The sequence below is a fragment of the Oxyura jamaicensis genome, chromosome 12, assembly GCF_011077185.1.
Source record: "Oxyura jamaicensis isolate SHBP4307 breed ruddy duck chromosome 12, BPBGC_Ojam_1.0, whole genome shotgun sequence".
Classification (NCBI taxonomy): domain Eukaryota; kingdom Metazoa; phylum Chordata; class Aves; order Anseriformes; family Anatidae; genus Oxyura; species Oxyura jamaicensis.
The window spans coordinates 7,726,829-7,750,010 of NC_048904.1; the positions used below are offsets into that span (position 1 = coordinate 7,726,829).

Here is a 23,182-nt window from a genome sequence, read left to right on the forward strand (position 1 = left end):
GGGGGCTAGACCCAATGATCTCTTGAGGTCCCTTCCAACCCCGACAATTCTGTGATTCTATACCAGCTCATCCAGCTCCTTGATTCAGTTTGGACACATCAAAAGTACAGTCACTGGCTCCAGAAAGTTAGAAGACACATTAAGAGTGACACAAGTTCCCAAGAACAAAGTGTGTACTCAGTCTGACTCATCTGTCCTACCTCCTCATCGTATTCTTAAGATGCTTGTAGCAGCCTCTATTGTATGTGCTCTCAACATCCATTGCTATCCTTGGAAGAAGTCTGGTACTCCATTGTCATTGCTGAGCATCAGACAGTCCCACACATAAGGAGAAAGACCTACTTCAGGACAGCTCTTCTTGTGAGGACAGACTGATGCAGAACTTGGAGGAGGCAGTGGGTAAGCTGGGGAAAGAACCAGAGCAGAGGGCAGCCCTGGATGCTGCATGGTTGAGGTGTGGCAAGAGAAGCCCCTGTGGATGAGCTCAGCTTCCATGCAGGGTATGGAGCACAGGTGTCCAGCAGCCTCAGGGAGTTTATCCAGTCAGTAGCTCCAGAAAGGTACTGGTGCAATACAGCTACAGTAGGTCTCTGTGTAATCTTCAAAAGCAGCAGTTTAGAAGCCACACTCCTCAAAACAACTGTCCGCCAGGCTTGTGCAGGACATTGTATAACATGGTCCCAGTTTGTGCAGCTTCTCATGCAGAACGGAGAATGCTTTCAAAGGACCGTGCCATTTGAAAGCTTTCACAGACAAGCACATCCTGAGGGACCAACAGAGCTGGTTATTTAAATGCCCTCCTCCGTGGAGGTTTTCTAATTCGATTTGGAGATCCTGCTGACAGCACTTCCCTGTAAGAGATTTGCCTCGGAAGAGTAATCCATTCCAGGGGCCTCCACAGATACAGACAGAAAATGCTTGATGAAGCCCATTTTTTGCACGGCAAGAGGGGGCGTGCTTTCACCTCCTGGACAAATGATCAAATGGTTAAAAATAAAAGAAGGAACTAAAGTATCCATTTATGCATTAATAGCCAACAACTACTAGGTAACAAGGAAATAAGATGGAGACAGTTTAATAAGGCAGGGCTAGACACGTGAACATTGCTAATGTAGAAAGGTACTTTTAAAAAAAGACTTAGAGACAGCAGTTGTCATCAGTAGAGTCAAATATATTTAACTAGTATAAAATCTAATCCTCATATGAAATATAATGAATTCTGCACAAAGTAAATGAAAAGCAAACATCTTACAGGCTCCCTGAGTGAGCCTGGACATTTCATGGTTTGTAAATTTGACTGCATTGGTATTTGGTGCGATGGTAGTCACAAGTTCTGACACACTTTTTGACAGTGGCAGTGCTGTGATGCTTCAGGACAGAAAAGCTTGTAGTCAACTAGATCTCTTAATTTGCTTCACACATTTTATAAACTTTAAAATGAATTTAGGAAATGCATCAGCTATTAAGGAAGGCACCATGTGATGCTGCACCTGCTGAGCTAGGTATTTCACGCTATAATAAATGCCATCTAGACTCATCTGTTCGTAAAATTAAAAAGGAAGGGGTAAAATCAAATGCATGCAGACAGGTCCATTAAGTACTACCTGGTACATAATAGGGTGCAAAACTGAGAAAAAAATAAATCGTTACAAGATGAACCCAGCCACAGGGCCAGCCACTAAATGCAGTGAGATGTTGAAAGAGATTATTAGTTTGGGGGAAGGTCCTAGAAGGTACTAGGCTCAATTCTACAAAAGAAAAAAAAAGAAAAAAAAAAAAAAAAGAAAAAACCGGCCGGGCCGCCGGGCCGGGAAAAAAGTAATTTCAGAGGGTGTTTCAGTGGCATTTGTGATGACAGTGAAAAAGTTAAGGAAGCCATTGCTGAAGGACAAATTCACTAAGTCTATGAGTTAAGGTGTTATCTGTTTGCACAAGCAGTCTCTGAAGCATCCATACACACTTCCTCCAGCTACTGCTTAATGAATACTGCAATTTTCTCTTCATGTAAGGCTGCAAACATCTGTAATTCACCGTCTTTCTCTATACATGTGAGTTTAGCAACTTCTGCTGTCTTCGAACCGGTTATAGTATTTGCTTGAGTCTGTGCAGTTACTGACTGACATGAAGGGGCTGCCAGAGCCATTCAAGGACTGTTGGTGCTACTGAAAAACAAAATAAGTCTCATCAATGATTAACAAAGAAGGCACTGAACAGACACACCTGCAGAATTACTGTCAGGCCCCAGGTTATAGCTCTGGACTCAAAACTAGGTTGGGCTTTCTGTTTAACTGAAACGGTGTAGGAGGTTTGTATGTTTGTGCAACAGCTTTCTCCTGCTATTACAGGGCCTTGCATTATTTTGCTGTCCTGAGTAGGCAGAATGGAAAGTTATTTGAAAGAATATTGGTGGTGGTGGTGGTGGTTTTTAACATGCAATTGAAATTTTATGCAAAGGAAGCATTTGTTTTCTCTTCCCTAACACATCTTCCTTCCTGCTCCAACTTGGTTAATTGAACTTTACCAAATTTTCGTTTGGTTGTTTTTAGGAATGTCAACAAAATATCTGATATGTGTCAGCAAATCTCACAACTCACTATTTCTGTGAGATACTATCAGTGACATCTACTTCTCTGCCTTGCAAAAGTTCCAGTGAAAGTCTACATGGCTCTGGGGGTCTTTGATATTGTCTCATACTAAAATAGTAGTGGTAATTAGACCTGTCAATAAGTACTGGAGCTCACTGAACTGAAATGATGTAAACAGAGGCTTATCAATGCCACCTCTCTATGTCTCAGGCAGAGCTCTCCTGTCATGAGCCAGTGGCGTGAGGTTCGGGCCTGGCAGGGTTTGGGCCTGGCTGACCCACAGGCTCTGCCCCCACACTCTGTGGTGCCCAGGACCCCCAACCCTCTAACCAGAATCGTACTGATACTACAATAGTTTATAAAAGCCTGGAAGGCTACTCTGGCACACTGAGGAGATGGGACTGTAGCTTCACCACTCTGGAGGACTCCCTGGTGTGATGGGCCCTTAGGCAGCAGCAGCACCAGCTGTAGCACAGCTGTCTGCATACACCAGAGCCATGCAACCACCCGCACCCAGGTGGGAGCCTGGGGAACGGGACCCCCGTGCAGCTGGGGGGACATGGGGTGGCTGAGCATGACACATTGCACTGCTCTGTGCCTCTGATGCCAGCTGGGCCCACAGCCACCATCCCAAACCCAACGGGAGAACGGAGGTGGGGTGATGTGTACAGAGGTTGTACATAGCCCCTGAAAGCAGTGTAGCCAAAGTGCTTCACCTGAGCTTCAGAAGAACAGCCAACAGCACAAAACCTGACAGCTGGACTTTGTGGGCATGTACAGATGCAGAGCCAAATGGCAGAAAATGGAAGAGCAGAGTTCAGACCCTTCTCAGGTGTTTTCCTGCCACAGGGAGGGAGGCTCCCAGGAGGTCAACCTGAACATCCCAGTCACAGACAGAGGGGTGAAAACACAGGTCCAAATTGTCCTATACTGAGGTCTGAAATACAGCCTTGTGTTGAATACTCAAAATTTGAAGAAAATTTAAAAACTGACACCTTGGTCAAACCCTGCACCTTGAGGTCACCTTTAATGGAGCAATTCTGTTAGTGGACAAATGGGCTGGCAAAGCAAATCAGCTGCAGATTTTCATACAGTTTTGCCAGTTACTCAGGGGTTCATTGGAGCAGTCCAATGCTCAGACACAAACAAGAGAGAAGCAGTTCTGGCTTTGCAGGGTTCATCATATTCTCCCCCAATACCTTTTATCTCTCAGGCCTGGGATTTGTTAATCTTGCATTGCGCTACACATTCCTGAGATCTGCAGTGGCTGCTAGAGCTAAGCTGAGCATTTCAGCAGCTCATCCTCCTCCCAAACCATATAAAACTTTCCAAGCTTGAATAGTTTTCACATTTCATCTCAGGTCTAGCTAAACACAATGTGTCACATTTTCATTTTGACACCACCAGATGCCTGGCCCTGATATACTACAAGATGGAAACTGCTTTTCTGAGTAGAGTTTCACTCTGAATTTTTGCAGGTGGAGAACCAAGTATATTTTTAACACAGTGGAAACTAAATAAGTTAGTCTCAAGGGTGAGGCTGCTGGGTTAGCACAGCTTCAGAATGTCTTGATGTTTAACACTTTTGGTGTTGTTATTCAAGGTAGATCGAAGCAAATTCTGGCTAATCCATAGCAAATGCAGTTTGCGCATGGACCACCTCTCTTCTTTATAATCAAAATACAGACTACAAAAACTTTCATAATCTTGGGCAAAAATTGTGTATGAAAGCTGAAGCTAAGAGCACCTGTCACTGCCATGGCCTCATTGGCAATGACTATGCTCTGATCTGCCTCAAATACAAACCAGCAATCCACGCTGGGCATTGCAAGCACTGTCTACATGTGAGAAAGAGCAAAGCTCTTTCTTGTGTGAACTCCTTTGATGAATCCTGTTTTGATTCAGGAAGTGAGTGCCTCTAAGACAATTTGCTTACACTGCTTTGTCAGCAAGGCTCTCAGGGTGGTTATGGAAATTCCAACTTTCAATAAATAAAAGACTTATATTTGAAAAAGGAACCCAAAAGTAAATTTTACTGTATTGAACTAAACAAAAGTATTTGTGTTGGATCTCATGTAATCCCACCAGCAAAAACAAATGGGTAAAGAAACATGATAGGTGAGGATTTTCATAATTTCTTAAGCTATTTCCAGTGCATTGGTATTTTTCTTGGCAATTTCTTTAACAGGTGGAGAAAAAAAAAAAAAAGAAGAAAAGTCAACGGTGACAGCTGAGACACCATAACTAGTGCAATTTGGCTGATGGAAGTTTGCAAGGATACATTGTGCATTTTATCCTATGGTCTATGTTCCTCTGTGTACATACAAGGTAAGGCTTTGGGGCTTTTCTCGCAGCTCATTTGTACAGGCACAAGTACAGTGAGCAACCACCCAAACTGGTAACACATTTACAGAAAAATGCATATACTGAAAAGACAATCAGATAATCAATGTGAAAACAACCTCTGTAAGCCTTCCAATCAATTATCTTTACATTACTCTTTTCCTCTAATCACATTGGACTTTAATAAAGACCCTCTCTCCCCAGAACACACAGCGTCCACATAAGCTAAATACTTATCTTTGCCTGTATCCCCCTTTCCTTTCCAAACTACAGCACACTGATCAGTAATTGCCATCGAGCCCTCTATCCATGTAAAGAACAACTTTATAATAGCTTTAGATCTAAAATAAAGCTTTTGGAAAAACCTAGCATCTTCACATGAACTTCTGTGAAAAAACTTCCATATATGTAGTGTCACTACCTGAAATAATCAGCCAAACCTGAAAATAGAGACAACTGGAGACTCTTTGAAGCTTGGAAAGCAGCCGAGCAATCACACACATGGAAGGCTCAGCTTCCCAGATGGTGACACTTGCAACATCTTTGCTTGGCTTTTCTGATGAGCTCCAGCCACACATCTCTGACACTTCATGCAGTTCCCACTACCAATGGTTTTTGTTTTAGTCCTGCTTCAAGGTCCACTGAGGTTTCTAAAACAAGAAAATAATGAAGAGAAAATATTTATATGCAAACATTTGCATTCATACATACATTTAGCTGCTTGTACATGAGGAGTTGTTTCCTGTGTGAATAAAAACCTCCTTGCAAACAGACGTATCAGTGAATATTATCATAATGGAGAAATCCTTCAAAACAAGGATTACAAATAGAGGTGAATTCAGTGTAAGTTTATATTCAGTACCTAAAAGTCACTATTCTTCAGGAGGTCACAAAAAGAAATGCTAACTCCTTTAAATATTGAAACCATTCCTCACCAGGAAACCTGAACTAAAAGCACTCAACCTAAGTATTAGCAAAACCTAGCACTTCCATTTTTGACCTTTCCTAACTGATAAATAATACCTGTAGCACAGATTAATATCCACCTTATATGTGAGAATACCATATACGTCTGCTAGTTACTTCATATGTGCTTTTTTTTCTCTCCTCTGGTGCCCTCTCTGCTTTGAATGTGGTTTTCATTATTGCTCTGTGTTTTGTACTAAAGCATTGGTGTACTCTGAGCTTGGCTTTGCTGCACTGATTATATTAAAACCTTTACAATTTACAAAGTGTTCGGATTCATTTGGCCTATCCATTTTTGCCACCCAACAAAAGAGCTGAAATGAATGAATCAATTTTTAAAACAAATAGGACTTGACAGCAGAGACATAGATTTGTGCGAATGGCAAAAGGTGCCTAATTAAGAGCTCTGGGGATGATGAGGCTTTTATTTCTCTAATGAAAAGGAGCTTTGTGAGTTTGCAAGTGTTCTCCAGCTCCAGCAGGATGGATCTCTCCTCTGGGGAGAAAAAGACAATTCATTTTTCATGCCTCCACTTAGCTACTGGCATCCATTCTGCCTTCTGGGTCAAAGCTTTCAGGTGACCACCAGTTTCTAAATGCTGAAACAAATACCTGGAAGGGATGTTCTCACTTTCCAGACAGCACAGAGCAACTGTTTCTAAAAATCAAAGCTTCTCACTGATGTCCCCTAATGTACCTGGTATTTTCTCTCTAAAAATCCCAGTTCCATGTTGTGTGTGTTGTGCCATGATGGCAACACTGTGGTGTTGGATATAAATTAAACTGGTTAGCCAAGCACACTGGTCTCCCGATTGTCTTCTGTAATAAAAATATACAGAACATAAAATAAAACGTTAATGGGCAGTATTGTGCTAACTATTGTACTGCTATTAGGAAACCAAGTAGGAGGTGGCTGTGAGCCACCTGTAATGCAGCTTGCTGTGAGCACTGCCGCTCATTTGAAGCCCCCCAAGTGGAAAAGGCGGGGTGTTTCCACATCTGATTACTCCTTGTACAACTAATCTGGGTGTGCTTAATCCTCACCCACAGAGCGCTACGTGCATCTGCTTTAGAAGTCCATTGGAGTATTTTAGTGGGTGCTAAAACCAAAGAAAAAGCCCTTAAAGCAGCAGCTTTACTTTTATTTTATGTATTGATATATATTAATAAAGAAACAGGACCATATAAAAACTGGGGAGGACTTGTGGCTGCTTCAGCCTTCAGTTGTTCTAGTGTGCCACAGCAATTACTGTGCTAGCGTGGGGCAGGCACCAGGAAGAAACCAAGCTGCTGGGTTTCCATCATCTTCACAGAACTTTTAAAGACCTTCTGGAAATTGTTATAATACCAGCATCCAAACTGAGCCTATGCTTTGTAGAAAGTTTAGTTGTACTGTTCCATGAGCAACATAACAGTCTTATTTACAGACCCTGGATGAGGCTGGACTTCTTAGCCCAAGGGAATGCTCTCAGGTGCCTTATGGTCTTTCAGCTGGGGTTGTTCTTTAGTCCTCCATCATTTCTCATGAAACTTTGTCTTCTTGATTCTTCTGTTTTAAAATGAGGTAAGTCCAAAATCCCAATACCCCTTTTGTGTGCAAATGTTTCTTGGCACACACGTGGCAAAGTGCATCCAACACTTTACCGTCGAGCAGCACTGCAGGGACCCACAGCCTTCAGTGTGGCAGTGCACGCACAAAATCAGAGACAGCTGAGGAAAGCAGGAGCAAAGTTAAACATGCTCATGTTCCTCAGAAAAATCATGAGCTAGTGAGGATTTGACACAAGTTACAGATCTTTAGTAATGCCTGAGCTCGACCTGCCTACAGCAAATCACCGTGTTGCTGTGTGAAAGAAGTCCTTACTGAAGAGCATCCCAAAGCATATGCCCATGCCCTGGCACTGAGCAGCCGGCAAGTTTCAGGCAGGACACAAACAGGGCAGAGCCTGATGCAGAATATTTGTGTGCTCTGGACATACTTAAAGGCATACTTGTGTGGACAATTCAGTCCATGCAAGTGAGCAACGCTGGCCATTTTGGCCATTGTACCCATCAGGACAGGTTGGTCACATCTAATGCCACCTTTTAAGTCTCCATAGGCATTAGGGAATCTGGACCAGAAATCACAGACACAATCTCTGTGCTTTAGTCTGCCCTTATTCAGAGAAAAATCATAGTTATGCCTAACAATGAGAAGCAAAGAATAAAGGCAAGCAAGAAAAAAAAGCATTTCCCCCATATTCAAGAAGCAGTGCGGCTGCTGAAGCTGCAAAACCAAGCAAAAATCTCAATGAGAACATACAAATGCAATCTCTGCAAGAGTCTGCACACAACAGTGGATGCTCTGCATCCAAATAGGAGCAAAATGGCAACGTCCCAGGCAAGGATGCTTTCTTCTAGGAGTATTGTACATAGAAAACAGAGCAGAGCTTGTTACCCACCCACTTATAAAATATTAGAGGTAATGAACCTAAACAAAGCATCTCATTTTTCTTGGCAAACAAAAAAGAAAAACATTTTAACAAAACTGGCTTAAGTGAAACATGAAGAGTTGCTGCCAGCAATCCAATTTAGGACTTTTTTTTTCTTTTTTTTTTTTTTTTTTTTTTAGGTTCATAACCTTCCAAATGTGCCTGCCTGCTCAGGCTAACTTTCTGGTGAGCAGGACTGTTTATTTCAGTAGAAGTCTTTAACGCTCAGTGGGGAAAGTTTTTATTTCTTCCAATTTTCTCCATGATAAAAACATCCAGATAGGTAGAAGGTTTGTAAGATGGAAGAGGACAGACAGAGCTTCTGTCTCAGCTTATAAAAAAAAAAAAAGGCAATCCTTTGATTTTATATACTTGTATAACCCACATAAGCATCATTAGTACTGGAAAATAAAGAGAAAGAACCTGTCTACAATTTCAATCTTCATATGCAAGTTTGCCCTTAACTGGGTGGGGATTACCATGATTTAACTATATGCTCCAAAAGCCTCAGAAAGATTAAGATTTGCTGTATTGTGAGCTCAAAATACAGCATCCATTTTGGCTGAGGGTAAATGTAGTTTAGAACTGCCCTATTTCTAAAATACGGCCTGACAACTGATGTTCAAAACCTTCAAAAATACATATATTTTAAATTTCAGTAAATACATAGCTAGAAATTTATCAGGAAGAAATACTTCCACATACCTCCAAAAACCAGGAATAAGTCTCTTATAGATGTTACCAGCACACTGTGGTTCTGAAATGCAGACTGCAAAATTCAAATTAGAGCCAGATTTTCATATATATATGTAAATACTTGTACTTTTAAGTAGTGACGTGGAATTTGCATAAAAGCCTCCAAAGCAAAAATGTTGGAGATCATATTAAATAGTATTATTAACGATCTTCATGATGTGCTCTGAATACCAAAAATGAGTTTAATTTGAAATACAACTTGAAAAATTCAAAGTGGATCCAATGTTAAAAATGAAATCTTGAGTAACAGTTCATACAATGCTGAAAAGTAACATGCTTAAGACAGGTGAGACAAGGGTCTGTTGGGAAAAACCTTTCAGATTTCATTATAACTATGAATCTCTCCTTGTGCTGTCTGGAAGGCCTGATGAGACCTGCAAGTCTTTCAAAACTAATATTGGTTAATTTATGCTTTCACATACAACAGACATTTTTGCATGCGTTGGCAAATAAGTCAGTCACATTTCAGTAGTGATGACTGAATTCATGATTTCTCATGTTGACTGAAATTGAAATCCTGAAGTTATGTTTTGATTTTCAGAGGATTTTTTTTCAGGATTAAGTCTAACAGCTGTACATCACGACCATTTTTTAAACCATGCAAAACAGTCAGACCTTCTTCTCCTGCATATCCTACCATCACAGAGACCTCTTCCAAAGAGGTTTACAGCATCCCATTCTGGTGTTGCTTAAGTTACAGCAAACACGAAAATAACAGTGGCAAAGGGAGGAAGAAAAGTGGGCTGGGTTGAATGAGGATGGTTGATGCGATAAAAGAAATTCATGTGCTAAAAGAAAGTGGAAGTTGGCGCCACAATCATTTGAATCAGTTTGGGAATTTTCATCTGTGTTTGCGCAGGCTGCTTCTCACCCAGGGAGGAGCGGTGCAAGCAGTGCTTGCTTGCTTGAGCAGCGACATCGGGAAGAAATAAGTGCTCTGCGTAGGTTCACCAGACAAAAAATCCCAACCAATTATTGCAGCTTACAGGGTCAGGCTCAGCACAGCCATGCAAGGACCTTCTTTGGACCAAAGAAGGTCCAAAGGGAAGCCGAGAAGTCAAGCTGCAGGTTGGGCTGGTCAGGGCCTTGCCAATGAGAGCCCACTGGCCCTGGCAGACAGCTGCACTGGCTGCAGAGAGCCTTGTATTCTGACAAAGAAATACAAACCACTAGGAAAGAAAATGCAGCCTTTCGGGCTCGTTTTACCCACCCGCAGGTCTGCCAAGTTAAACCCATGTAAGCCACCGGACAGTGAGGGAGAGCCTGGCTGAATAACCTCCTCCTCCTCAGTGTGTGCACGCAGGTGTCCGTACAGCCTTCTCCTTCCTTTAAGAGCCATTGAAGCGTGTAGTTTCAGGAAGCTGATCAGACCATCCGTGCGGCAGTCAGTAGATGGCAGTTACACCTCTGTGAAAGGCTAACTTCAAAATCGGGCAGATGTTACTCTACCGGAAAGGAGCTGATGGAAATTATACTTAAATACAAAAATAAGGACTGAGTTTCAAATGTCTTCGGATTGGGATGGCTCGGCTAGAACTTGTTGTCTTAGGTAAAAAAAATGTTTGTTCCCTCTGGCTTTCTGCTGCTTCTGCGTCAAGACAGCTCACCTCCCCCCCCTCCCATGTGTAAAATCCCACAACTCCTGATTTCATTAATACTAAACTTGGTAAATTTTACCTTTTGAGCCTAAGGAGCTCTGGCTACATCCTGTGCACGACGCATGGCAAAGTGACTTGTTTCTCTGAAGTCACCAGAATCAGTTAAATCTGGAAAGAATGAGCTTTAAAAAAGGAACAGAAATCCCCTGACTCCCAGGTCGTGTGGGCAGGGACAAGCATATGCTCCCAGGAATATCTAGAAGGGCCAAAAGGAAAAATAAAAATAAGGAGTACAGAAAGAAACTACTCAGTTTCTTCCAACACCACAGGGCGTTTACTTCAGGCTCAGCAGGAATCTTGGGCCAAAATTAACAGAGAAAAGGCATCAAACTTATTTTTATCTTAAGCAGGTTTCTCGTTCCTTGCTTCCTCACCCATGTAATCATTCAGGGATTTTGAAGCACAAAAAATACTCAGAAGGCTGAAGAGAAATAGGTACTATTTATGTGCTTCCAACTGAAATCAAGGACTATATCCTTGCCTCCAAGGGCAGTGTTTTCTTTGGTTTTAGATCCACACCCATTGAAACAATCAGCTTTCCAAACAATTTTTCACAAAGTCAAAGGCAGTGAGTAATGCTGTAATAAAAGGAATGATTTTTAACCATCTGACAGCCTTTCATTTTCTTCCTGGATTGCTAGAGCATTAACAGCAGACACTGCTCATGCAGCTGCGAGAGCTGCTTCCTCGCGGGGCTGCCTCAGCTCTCCAGCTCCCGATCCTCCCTGTCCCCTTTATTCCTGAAGGATGACACTTTCCCTCTGTTTACTTTCGGAGTGAAAAAAATCATGTAATATCATAAGTTTGGGAATAGATCCTTGTGCAAATTATTCATAAGCTATGCATTATGCATAGGGTATTGTAGTGGTACAAGGCAGTAGCTTGTACTCACATATTGACCGTGTGCAGACATTTAATCTACACACAGCCTTATACATCGGCCACTTAAAGTCTAGTTTCTCATGTGAATAAAATACAGGATTTCCACAGCCTTCAGCAGGGAGGTGTACCACAACACTCACTGCCTTGCTGTAGGTACAAGCAGTTTCATGTTCTTTCCTTCCCACTGCTGAGCCAGCTCAGCTCACTACAGCACCATCCTGCTGCACCAGCTCAATGCTTGCAGCTTGGCCCCGAACCTCGACCCCATCGTCAGTCCGGCTGCAACCCCGTGCAGCGAATTCCTTCCAAATAGTTGGCGTCAACTCTGGGGAAGCCGTGGAGCTTCCCACAGGTGATTCTGAGCAATTGCTCATCTTCCCAGCCCTGCCTTTAAGGCCCTGTGTGCAGATGTAGCAATCAGGCATCCGGGGGCTCTGAGCATCAGCAACCAGCAGCCGTATGGCTCAAGAGAGTTGTGACATGAACCTGTCTTAAATCCATATGTTAGGCTATTTCACTGTTTTGTTGGTGGAACTCTTCTTAAGATGGACAATAAAAGTGCTTTTTCTTTCACTGTTCTTTTCCAAGTATCTTTTCCCAGGTGCAGTCACACAACCCATGTACACACCAAGAGCAGCAGCTGGAAGTCCCTCCTTGAATGCATAAAAGCAGTGCTTGAGCAAGTAGCTAATTCTGAGAGTGGGGCGGGGGGAACTAAACAAAACAAAACAAGAACATTTTCAGGAGAAACAAATTGTTTAGAAGTTTCTGAAGCAGGACTTTATGAGGTATAATCTTCATTTACTCTTTGCAATTCCACTCTGCTGCGTAAGACAACAAAGCATCCTTCAGCTTTTACCAAAACATTTGAGACTTCTTTAAAACCCAACCCCAAAAGTCAAAAGCACTTTCCTTTCCTCTGGAACTGTCATTTCTTGTGGAAAGTAGAAAGCACCCACAAAAGTTTGCATTTCAGCAAGAACTCCATTTCCTCTTGGAAAGAGCCAAGTTCAATCTGAATCTAAGCAACACTCTTCCCTTGGCTGTGATCTGACATGCTGCAAGCCCACTTGGGCTGCTTTTCCTGTGAACAGGAAACAATGACAAAGTATTCTTCACAGACAGCCATCAGCTGTGTCGTTTCCAATTGTACAAACCCCTTTGAATGCTTATCTGTTTAAAGGGCCGCCCAACACTAACAGGCCCTAATCTGTTTGGCACCCTCCAGTTGCTTACATCTGAGAAAGCAATCGATTTTATGGTAAAATACTGGAATGCAAAAGTCTGAGATGATGACATTTCATGCCAGGTCACACTGCATTACTGGCAGGCCTGAAGAGTAAAAGCAAAAAACTTTCCTAGTAGGGCTGATCCCCAGCCCTACAAATCAGGTGCAGCATCTGCACAAGTCCAGCAGCACCACTCCCCAAATGCATCTTAAGAACCAACTAACCGTTGTATTTTTTTCCTTTCTGTGCTACCTTTGTCATCTGGGAACACATGAAAAAAAATTCCAGGTTTTTGTTCTAGCTCTGTGGGATGAGCAATAGATAAAGTGAACAGAAAGTCCCCCAGATTGCTCTGGTTACATGGGCTTGGCATCCTGAAGAGGATCCTCAGGAATAATTTTGTCTCCTGATCTAGTAATGAAGCTTTGAAAATAATCAGTGATTAGCAAGCCTCATTAAAAAAAATTGGCACTCTTTAAGAACAGAAAGGATAAAGCTCTCCTCGGCTACAACGTTGGTGACTTCAATCTGTGGGGCACTGTGAGGGGCTGGGAGAGGAAAGGCAGGGCTGTTGCAACAGAGCAGCACTGTGCGAGGCTGGCGGCCTGCAAGAGCCAGGGGCTTCCTGGGGATAGACACATTCACTAATTAGAATTTGCAATCCTCGGTGGCAAGAGGTAGTACGAATTATTCACCAGCTATTAAAAGGGTGTATTTATATGAACACACAGACACACACCTCTTAAACCCAAGGCTGTCACATTCTCAGCCCAAGCACACGTGTTGGTAGCGTATTTACTGCATCAGTCATAACATTGGAAATTGTTGGTCTGCTAATGCTCCGACACCAGCCATGCTGCTATCGATACTGGCTGATATTGTCACATCGTGTCTGTCACTCGTTATACACAGGAAACCCTTTGGAAAACTGCCTTACCCTCAGCTCCAGGTTTGTTCCAATCCTACCACAGCAGAATCTTGCTGCAGCCTCAGACAGCGGCGTGGTGCATGGACTCCAACACAACCTGAGACAGAGGCATTAGCATCACCACAAGTCACATTTCTATTGCAGGAAGAATTATGGATTATTCTTTGTACCGAATTTAATCAAAGTATGCAATTCGAAATAACTTGATTTTGTATTTAAAAAAAAAAAAAAAAAAAAAGCATTCTCCCTGCCAGTGATTTCCTCTTCTCCAATGTAATGTAAATAACACTTTATACATTTCCTGTTTTATGGTCTCTCTGGTTGTATCTTACACTTTCCTTCAACGATGAAAATTATTCATAAATAATAATATGTTTCCCCAGTAAAAGGAGGACATTTAGTTTATTTTTCCTTGCACCTTTTCAAATACCTTTATATGGTGTGACAATTACCCGTCCAGCTGGGCTCCTGCTGCTGTAACCATTTTATTATTACATTTCCTTGCACTTCTGAGGCTTGGAGGGAGAGAAATGCAGCACCACGTATGGAACATCTCTGAACTCAATTCTGCGGTCGCCAGGAAGGACAAAAGATTTCCATTCTGTGCATGGAAATTGCGCCGATACGGGCTCCTTCCCAGGGAGCAGTGCCACCCTCAGAAATGAGTTTCCCAGCACGCCCTGCAGAGGAAGACTCTCCTGCCCGTGGGCCATTATTGTGAACAGTTATGAAATTTCAGGCCACTCAGAGCACACCAGCCCTGCAGGAGCTCTCTTCCCCAACATTCATGCATACCATTTATTAGTACAGTGACTAGAAATCTTCATAGAACCAGAGATCACAGAGGCCCCAGAGAAACTTGAGGTGCTAGATCCAGCAGAGGTATCTCTGTGTGTGCAAACGTCTTACAAGTGCACACAATTTTTGTGCTAGAAAGCACAAAATTCATGCAACATTTGAATTGATAGTAGCCCCCATCCTAGCAACCATTAGCTTTTTCTTTTTAAATGCTGCAACACCAACAGGCGTTTTCAGCTTTAAGCAATTACCTGCTTTCATATCAATGCACATCATGTTTGAAGAGAATCTTGTGTTAGGGGATGCTAATAAATAAATGGTTCCAAACGATAACTACATGGAAACACTTACATGGATACAAAAAGAGAGACTCAAAAGCCACAGCTAAATTGCAGTAGACAGGATTGAGAAAGCCTGTTAGAGTACACAATATAAAGATGTACCGAAAAGATGTTGGAGACACCATGACAACCTCAACCTCTCTGGGAAGACAGCTGAGTGGCATTTACTTGGCACGTAAATAAATGACCTTAGTGGCCTTACACTCACTCTTGGTGACCAGAACATGGGAGCTGGGGCCCAGCAAGCAGATGGAGTGCTGATAGCGTGTGCTGAAGAGCCGAAGCCTCAACAAAAAGTCCTTTGTTTCCTTTCCAGCTCTCCCTGCAACACCTTTTTTGGGTAGAACAGTTCTGGAGGAAAAAGAAGAAGAAAAAAAAAAAAAAAAGGAAACCCATGCTATTAGTGTAGCTCCAGAGATGTTTATAAACCCAGCACTGAAAGGGAAGTGTTTTTTCAAGCCTGTTGTCTCTTGCAGTACTGCCAAGAGTGGGGGGATCAGAAAGTACTGATCACATTAGGTCTTCCACAAAGCAAAGCACACACCTCTCCAGTCTGAGCGTCGTTCAAGGAAGCAAACAGCTGCTGCTGCCAGTAATGAAGCTTACATGTAATCAGAAGGGGACATCAGAAAAGCTCTTCAGTCACGCCATAACCTGTGCTGCCGCAGCCTGGCCCGTGGCGAGCGGGCAGCGCAGAGCGGTGCTGGGGCAGCATGTGCCAGCTCGGCGGGGTGCCAGCCCCAACCTGGGCGCTTTGCTGCCTTGGAGAATTTTCTGCCTAATTAACAGGCTAGGTGGGGGGGTTCTTTGTTTTCCAGACCCCTGCATCACAGACCACAAAAGCTTCCTTTGCTTCTCCCCTTGTCTCATTTTCTGTGATCACTGCTATTCTCAGGAAGGCATCAGGCATGTTGTAATCATCCTCCAAGCTTCATTTATCCTGCAACGTGTACGGGCTTTGCCCTGAGTTGCTGTTTTCTCCGGCTGAGCACGGGGTATGTGAATGTACACCGCACATCGCTGCCTGTGTGCGGGCTTGCAGGGTGCTGAGGCCCACACTGCACACCTCCATTACGGCTGCTGCCCAGGCTGGCAGGCTCAAAGCAATTGTGCAAACACAGTGGGGTTTTTTTCTGCATGCATGTTCCCTGAGACTGGCGGGCATCTTGATCTGCAGAACGCTGTTTTGCGATTCCAGCTTGTGCATGCAAAGAAAACTGCGCTGGCTCTCAATGCCCTGCAAAGTGCTCACGGGACCTCTGCAGCTCGTGCCACAGGAGCGATGCAGCGTGTGTCCTCAGACGGGCACCGGTGGGTCACCAAGGCAGCAGTGGGGTGGGAGTGCTGGGGGCTTGCACTTCCCCCTGGGGAGAGGCACAGATGTAAGGAGGAGGAACGGAAAGCAGCTTGGAGCACTACCGGGACCAGAAGAGAGACGGACACTGCAGGTAGCAGCTTGTTGTAATGTGGCCACACTGGGGCCACAACTGCATTATTTCTGATGGCATAGTCCAAAGGACTACGACCAGAAAGGCATGACTGAGAATATCACAGAATGGTTTGTGCTGGAAGGGACCCCAAAGTCCACCCAGCCCCAACCCCTGCCATGGGCAGGGCCCCCTGCCCCCAGCCCAGGCTGCCCCCAGCCCCATCCAGCCTGGCCTTGGGCACTGCTGGGGATGGGGCACCCACAGCTTCTTTGGGCAGCCTGGACCAGGGCCTCACTGCCCTCTGAGTGAAGAATTTCTTCCTTACAACTAATCTAAATCTCCTCTCTTTTAGTTTAAGCCATTACCCCTGGTACTATCACTACACCCGACACAGAGTCCCTCCCCCCCAGCTTTCCTGCAGCCCCCTTTAGGCACTGGCAGGCCGCTGTGAGGTCTCCTCGGAGCCTTCTCTGGGCTGAACAGCCCCAGCTCCCTCAGCCTGTCTCCATAGCAGAGGTGCTCCAGACCCTTCTTCATCTTTGTGGCCTCTGGACTCGCTCCCTGTCCTTCTGGTGCTGCGGTCCCCAGAGCTGAGCGCAGGCTCCAGTGGGGGTCTCATGAGAGCAGTGCAGAGGGGGACAATCCCCTCCCTCGCCCTGCTGCCCATGCTGCTGTTGGTGCAGCCCAGGATAGGGCTGGCTGTCTGGGCTGCAAGCACACATTGCTGGCTCATGTTGAGCTTCTCATCAACCAGCACCCCCAGGTCCTTCTTCTCAGGGCTGCTCTCGATCTGTTCTTTGCCCAGCCTGTAGTTGTGCTTGAGATTGTGCCGGCCATGGTGCAGGACCTTGCCCTTGGCCTTGCTGAACCTCATGAGGTTCACATGTGGAAGATCACCCCTCTAAAAACGGGACTAGCCTCAGGTCCGGGAAGAAGCTGCCACATGTGGGAGCACAGACAACCCCCTGCCACTCCTCAGCCTGGGCCCCTGCACAGAGAAGCACCACCGAGTGCCTGCCCATCCTTCCTCCTGCTCCTTCAGGGACCCTGTCCGCCCAGAAATACTGAGTTAGGCAAAAAGAACACAACACATGGGTCTGAAAACACTGCAGCAGCAGATGACTTGGATAAAAGCATGGAAGATGTTCTCACTCGGATTGCTGCAAATCATAAATACCTCCACTGACAAAGATGCAGCAATGTCTGTCTGGGCGAGCAAGGCTGGAATCAAGCTGACAACAATTAGGACTCTCTCATTATTTTTCTCCTCCGCTCCAGTTGTTTACCTCTGCCTCCCTGCCTGCTCCCTGCTTTGACATGTTGAATAAAATGTATTTGTTCACAGTCTCACAAATCCTTTCTTGAGAGCCTTGCTTGCAATGTTCAGATTTCACATGGTCACAGGGTTTTGCCTTTAAATTTCAAGCTCCTTAGGGCAGAGACAATGTCAAATCAGTGTGAAACATCGTGCATACTGATGAGGCTATAGAAGCAGTAACTGTACATGTAGTTAACATCTTTTCTAATCCACATCCTTTAAGCAGTAGCATTTTGTAATCCACACTGCCAAGAACCAAGGGCAGAGAGCAGCGATGTCTTCCTCCTGCCATTAGATTTTACAACTAGCAAAGTACTTATTCTCGTTTGCTACAGCACATCCAAACTGAGCATGTCTGTACGCTGTGCTCTGGAGACAAGAGATCTTTCCTTCCCTCTGTGACAAATGGCAACTCACTGGCTTCGGTTGCTTAGAATGTATCACTCCCTGGAAAGAGTTAATAAGATTCCATAAAAAAGTTGTACTATAACAGCTTCTGGCAGTGGCCCATAAATACCAATCACCTCAATACAGGATTTTGGCAGGAATTTAGGCTTAATTTTCCATTCAAATGGCTATTTTATTAAGAATCCACAAGTAGTTGCTGGTCACTTCACTCAAGCATGGATGAACACTGCACAGTCACCCCTTCCCCTCGGAGCGGGCACCATGCCTTGGGACGCAGCGGCGACACGGGACTGCAGCCCCTAGCACCTGGATGCCACGGGATGGAGAGCAAGAGGTTACCAGTGGGACCACGAGAAACACATCCCAAGATGACCTTGTGACTTTAAACAGACATGATGGGGAATATTTCACTGACCGCTTCAGGATTTTGAGATGGGCAGCCAAAGAGCCAGGCAGGATTTAGAGATGGGCTTCCACATTGTTCAGAAGCCTTCCTGCCTCCCACATGGAAGACTTTGAGCAAGATTTTGTGCCACTGAGGTGGCATTTTCTGCTCCTCTGGTTTCATCCTCACAATTTCAAGTGTTAGTGCTTTCATGTCAGAACTTAACACAATGCAACAGTTCAAAGGTGAAAAGCATTTTACAACAGAATGAAAATCATAACAGTGTTCAGGAGGCTCAAAGTGACTCATTTCCCAAGGGGAAATTATTGGTATTCTCTCTGCAGCTACTCTGCTGGAGTCAGTGTTATTAAAAAGACAGAGCAGGAAGAAAGATAAACAAGAAAGTCTTAAAAAGCAAATACGTTCTAACTAGTGGTTATCACTGCACTTAATAATTAGGGTACTAATTAAGAGGGTAAGTAACACACTAGCTATTAGCTTCTGGTAATTAGTGGTGTGTTTTTTTTTCCCCTCTAGATAATAACAAGCTGAGAAGAAAATAAAAAGACCTGAATCCATTCCGCTATTCACCCTTTCTACATCATGAAAACCTATTATGCTTATTAATATTAATCATTACTATCACAAAACAATACTTCCCAATTTTGCAGCACGTTGTAGCTTACCATTTTATACATAGACAGGACCTTGCTCGTGTCTAATGGGATTTGCAATCCCGACCCATAAGCCAACGCCTTACACTGCCCAAGCTTAGTTACCTTGCTGTGCTGGTGCTAAGGGAGGCAGGCACATGCAGCTGATCACCATGGGTATGCCACCAGCATGATGCTACCATAGCTGGTGAAAGCACAGCAAAAGTCCTTCTGAGAGCAGGGCCAAGATTTTCCAGAGAAGAGTCCTCAGAGGTGGGAGACTTGGATTTAAATGCCTAAAGCCAGATCAAGCAAGAAGTGAGTCTGAGTTGTCTCATATACCTGTCAGTCCAATGTCAGGTTGCACTTAGGGATAACATATCCAAGAATTTGCAGTCCTTCTTCCCCCTCAAAGCACAGCCCTGCAAAGAAGCAGAGAGCAGTGCCCAAGTCCCGCTGTGCTCAGGCAGGTGGAGGGAGGCAACTTCTCTGCAGGGCGCAGCATTGGCCAACCCACCCCTGCCTCGGGGCTCCCCAAGCACTTCAAACCTCAATAATGATCACAAGGAGCAAGAAGTGATACCAAGGGATGTTTCTTCGATATCCTTTCAAGATGTGAAGAACAGGGCCATAAGAAAGTGGTATGCAGTGTGTGCACCTATGTCAGCATTTTGGTTGCTGTCAGGAGGGAGCAAACCTCCCCACCGCCCTCCACACACAACACCTTGGTTTGCACTGAGGAGCAAGAGATGACGGCTGCACCCCGTGGGGTTAAGCTAACCCTCAGCCATGCACCTCATGTGCCAGCCCCTGGGACCTCACGTGGCTCGTGGGGAACCATCCCACGGGAATGTGCACGGTACGGATGTGGACAGGCGGACTTACCTCCACACCCACGGCATCACACTGCCTGCCTATGGGGATACAGCCAGTGATGCACTTGTTCAAAAAGGACTACACTTTGCTAAGCAATTAGCCATATGTTTATGACAAAAAGATGCTCAAATTATGCAAATTGGGTTGAAAGTAATTCAACAATAAAGATTTTGAAAAATCTCACATTTCTATCTTTTTTCAGTGTCACGAAGAAGAATTAACAGATGACTATTTGCTTGTGTTGTGGTTTAACCCGGCTGGCAGCTAAACACCACACAGCCGTTCGCTCACCCTCCCCCCTCCCTCTCTGGGATGGGGGAGAGAAACGGGAAAGTGAAGCCTGTGAGTTGAGATAAAGACAGTTTATTAAGATAGAAAATAATAATGATAATAATAATAATATGTACAAACAAGTGATGCACAATGCAATTGCTCACCACCCACTGACCGATGCCCAGCCCAACCCCGAGCAGCCGGCCCCCCACCCCGGCTAGCCACCCCTATATATTGTTTAGCATGACGTCAGATGGTACGGAATACCCCTTTGGCCAGTTTGGGTCAGCTGTCCTGGGTTTGTCCCCTCCCAGCTTTTGCTGCACCCCCAGCCTGCCCGCTGGCAGGACAGAGCGAGGAGCTGAAAAGTCCTTGGCATAGTGTAAGCATTGCTCTGCAGCAATTAAAACATCAGCATGTTATCAGCACTCTTCTCATCCTAATCCAAAACATAGCACCCTACCAGCTACTAGGAGGGAAAAATAACTGTCCTAACTGAAACCAGGACAGCTTGTATGTATTGCTTTTGCTGATTTCAGGGGGTTTATTAAGATGATAAAAATACTTAATGCTGAGCTACATTCTGTGTGTTGACTTTCAAAATAAATCTTTGTGTGGGCACTGGGTAGATTAATACTCCCAGATTAGCCCATGGATAAGAATATCCATACAGCCAAAGTAGTTGTAACAGATCAATAATGTAAAAAAGTAGTATCCCGCTAAAGCACTATTTTTCTAGAAGAGATGTTGAATGACTATACACAGCTGGACACAACACGCAGATGCTAGATATCAATGAAATCGAGTCCTATCTGAGGTAAAACACAACTCTAGCTAACAAAGTTACAGAACTTCAATAAAAGACAATGAAGAAAATGTCACCCCTTACCTTGCTTTTAGACTTCCCTCTTACGCGTACCTCCTCACACTCTTCTGCAAAGCATGGGAATGGTTCTCAAAGCACTATTGTTTTGAGTGAACTGGACTTTCATTGACTTCTAGAAAAAAACACTTGGAACAACAAAATCAAGAGTTATTATCTGCTAAAGCCATATTCCTGTGCTTTCATATATTACAATACCACTTTATGAACAGACAGACACACGTGCATGCACATCAGTCCCACTGGGGAAACAAGGTTATTTAAAACAAACAAACAAACACACATGCAACTAACAGCAAATACAAGCTTGTTAGAAAATGCTTCTTTAGTTCATGTTATATAAAATGAATCAGGTGCTAAATTTAAAATTGTTGGTAAGTAAACAGTAGGTAGCACTATAGAGAGCCACTCTTCATAAAATTCTAATTATCCCTCTCCGATTTGTTGTGACATGCCCTTGCACAGATTATGGGTTTGGACCAATGCCCAGTCTTCTTCGAAAATGCAAAGTAATCACGAGAGCTTTGCATAACCTGTGATTGGTTTTCTGTGTATGGTTAGAACATTTTGTGAAGCTGCTGCAAGTGAAGTAGCTCGAGCTGTCTCACCGGCTTCTTCTCATCCTTTCCTGGCTCCCGAGGAATCAGCATTTCTCCCCATTGTGCACACTGCAAAATAGAGCTCCTCAGAGCCCCTTACTGATGGGCCAGTGGTGATCCCTACAAAAATTCACTCTAAAGTCATTCATAAAAAGCATTTCTCTCAAGATGCTCTCCATCAGTCCCCCTGGCAGGGTGCCCTCACACGAGCCAGATGTTGTCTACGACCCAAGGCCACTGGGCTGATGCAGCACTGTTTGGGGCTGTGCTGTTCAGCCCTCTCCTAGGGGCAGCTCCCATTGATGTTCCCATCTGTCTGGGACATTGTAGAGTGAAAATAAAAAGGGCTTAATAGTGTTCCTCTTGACTCTTTCAAGTGGGAAGTAAAGGTAAGCACTGGTGGTTACAGGTCACCAATGTTTCTTTCAAATTAGTATTTTTTGTGTGTGTGTCTCAGTCCTTTGTGTCCTAGCACACAGGGTAAAAGACATCTGGGTTGATACAACCTCCATGAAAACCTCAGAACCGAGGAATCCCAACCCATGGGCCTTGCGTGTGGAGCACTGGCCATCGCCATGGCCCAATTCCTCACCACTGCAGTTTGATGAGCGCTTACGACATACGGGGCAATAACCAGTACGTCAGCTCTAGCACACTATTGTGTATTTAACCCCAAGGCCATTACCATTATCCAGCTTAGCCAAATGAACGCAGTAGAAAAGCATTTACAGTTGCTGGAGGATTAATCTTCTGAATGATGCATGGACATGAGAGAAAATGCCTTTGATTTATATAATGCTGTACTAGGGGATATAATTTCAATTAGTAATTGTTAATTTTGATTTAGTAGGTTACACACTAGATATAGCAAGTTAATTATGGTTACGTTACCTAATTTATTATTATATATATTTACTGTAACGGGAGTACACATTAATCAATAGATACACTGATAAACTAGGGACTACTCACTGCATTGCAACACTGAAATAACACAGTCAAGCCAGTAACAGACAGATGACTGTCAGATGCTGCGAATGATGCATCTCATTCTGAGTTTTATCCTGGAACAAATAAAAAAATAGGCAATGATTATCACGTTCTGAAATTAATATATCTGTTTTAACAGGCAGTATGTCAGATGTAGTAGCTAAGGTACTCGCCCAGAGAGTCCAATTCTTCTCCAAGTGGATGATTTATATATTTTAATATGAAACATATCACTTACCAGACTGTTTTTTCAGTACTTGATACATACATTCCACCTGCCAAGAACATTTCGATGCTGTAATATATCTCATTGTCTTGCTTCTTTCAGAGGAATCTGTTTCTAATTCTTTCCATGCCTCCTGTGCCTGAACAGTATCAATCGCATCTTTCACAGAGTGAGTCTTCTGATG

The 23,182-nt window shown here is 44.0% G+C and overlaps 1 long non-coding RNA gene across 2 annotated transcripts; it reads right to left on the minus strand.

Moving 5' to 3' along the window:
* Positions 1 to 14: 14 nt before the first annotated feature.
* On the minus strand, positions 15 to 18,713 carry LOC118173068. 2 transcript variants are annotated; one of them, XR_004753986.1, is made up of 5 exons: positions 18,529 to 18,713; positions 13,630 to 15,308; positions 12,290 to 12,348; positions 10,328 to 11,357; positions 15 to 967 (listed from the first exon to the last, which is right to left on the minus strand). It is a non-coding gene; the product is annotated as an uncharacterized LOC118173068 (long non-coding RNA). The 2 variants fall into 2 exon arrangements; XR_004753985.1 differs by having other exon boundaries at positions 10,328 to 12,348.
* Positions 18,714 to 23,182: the final 4,469 nt, after the last annotated feature.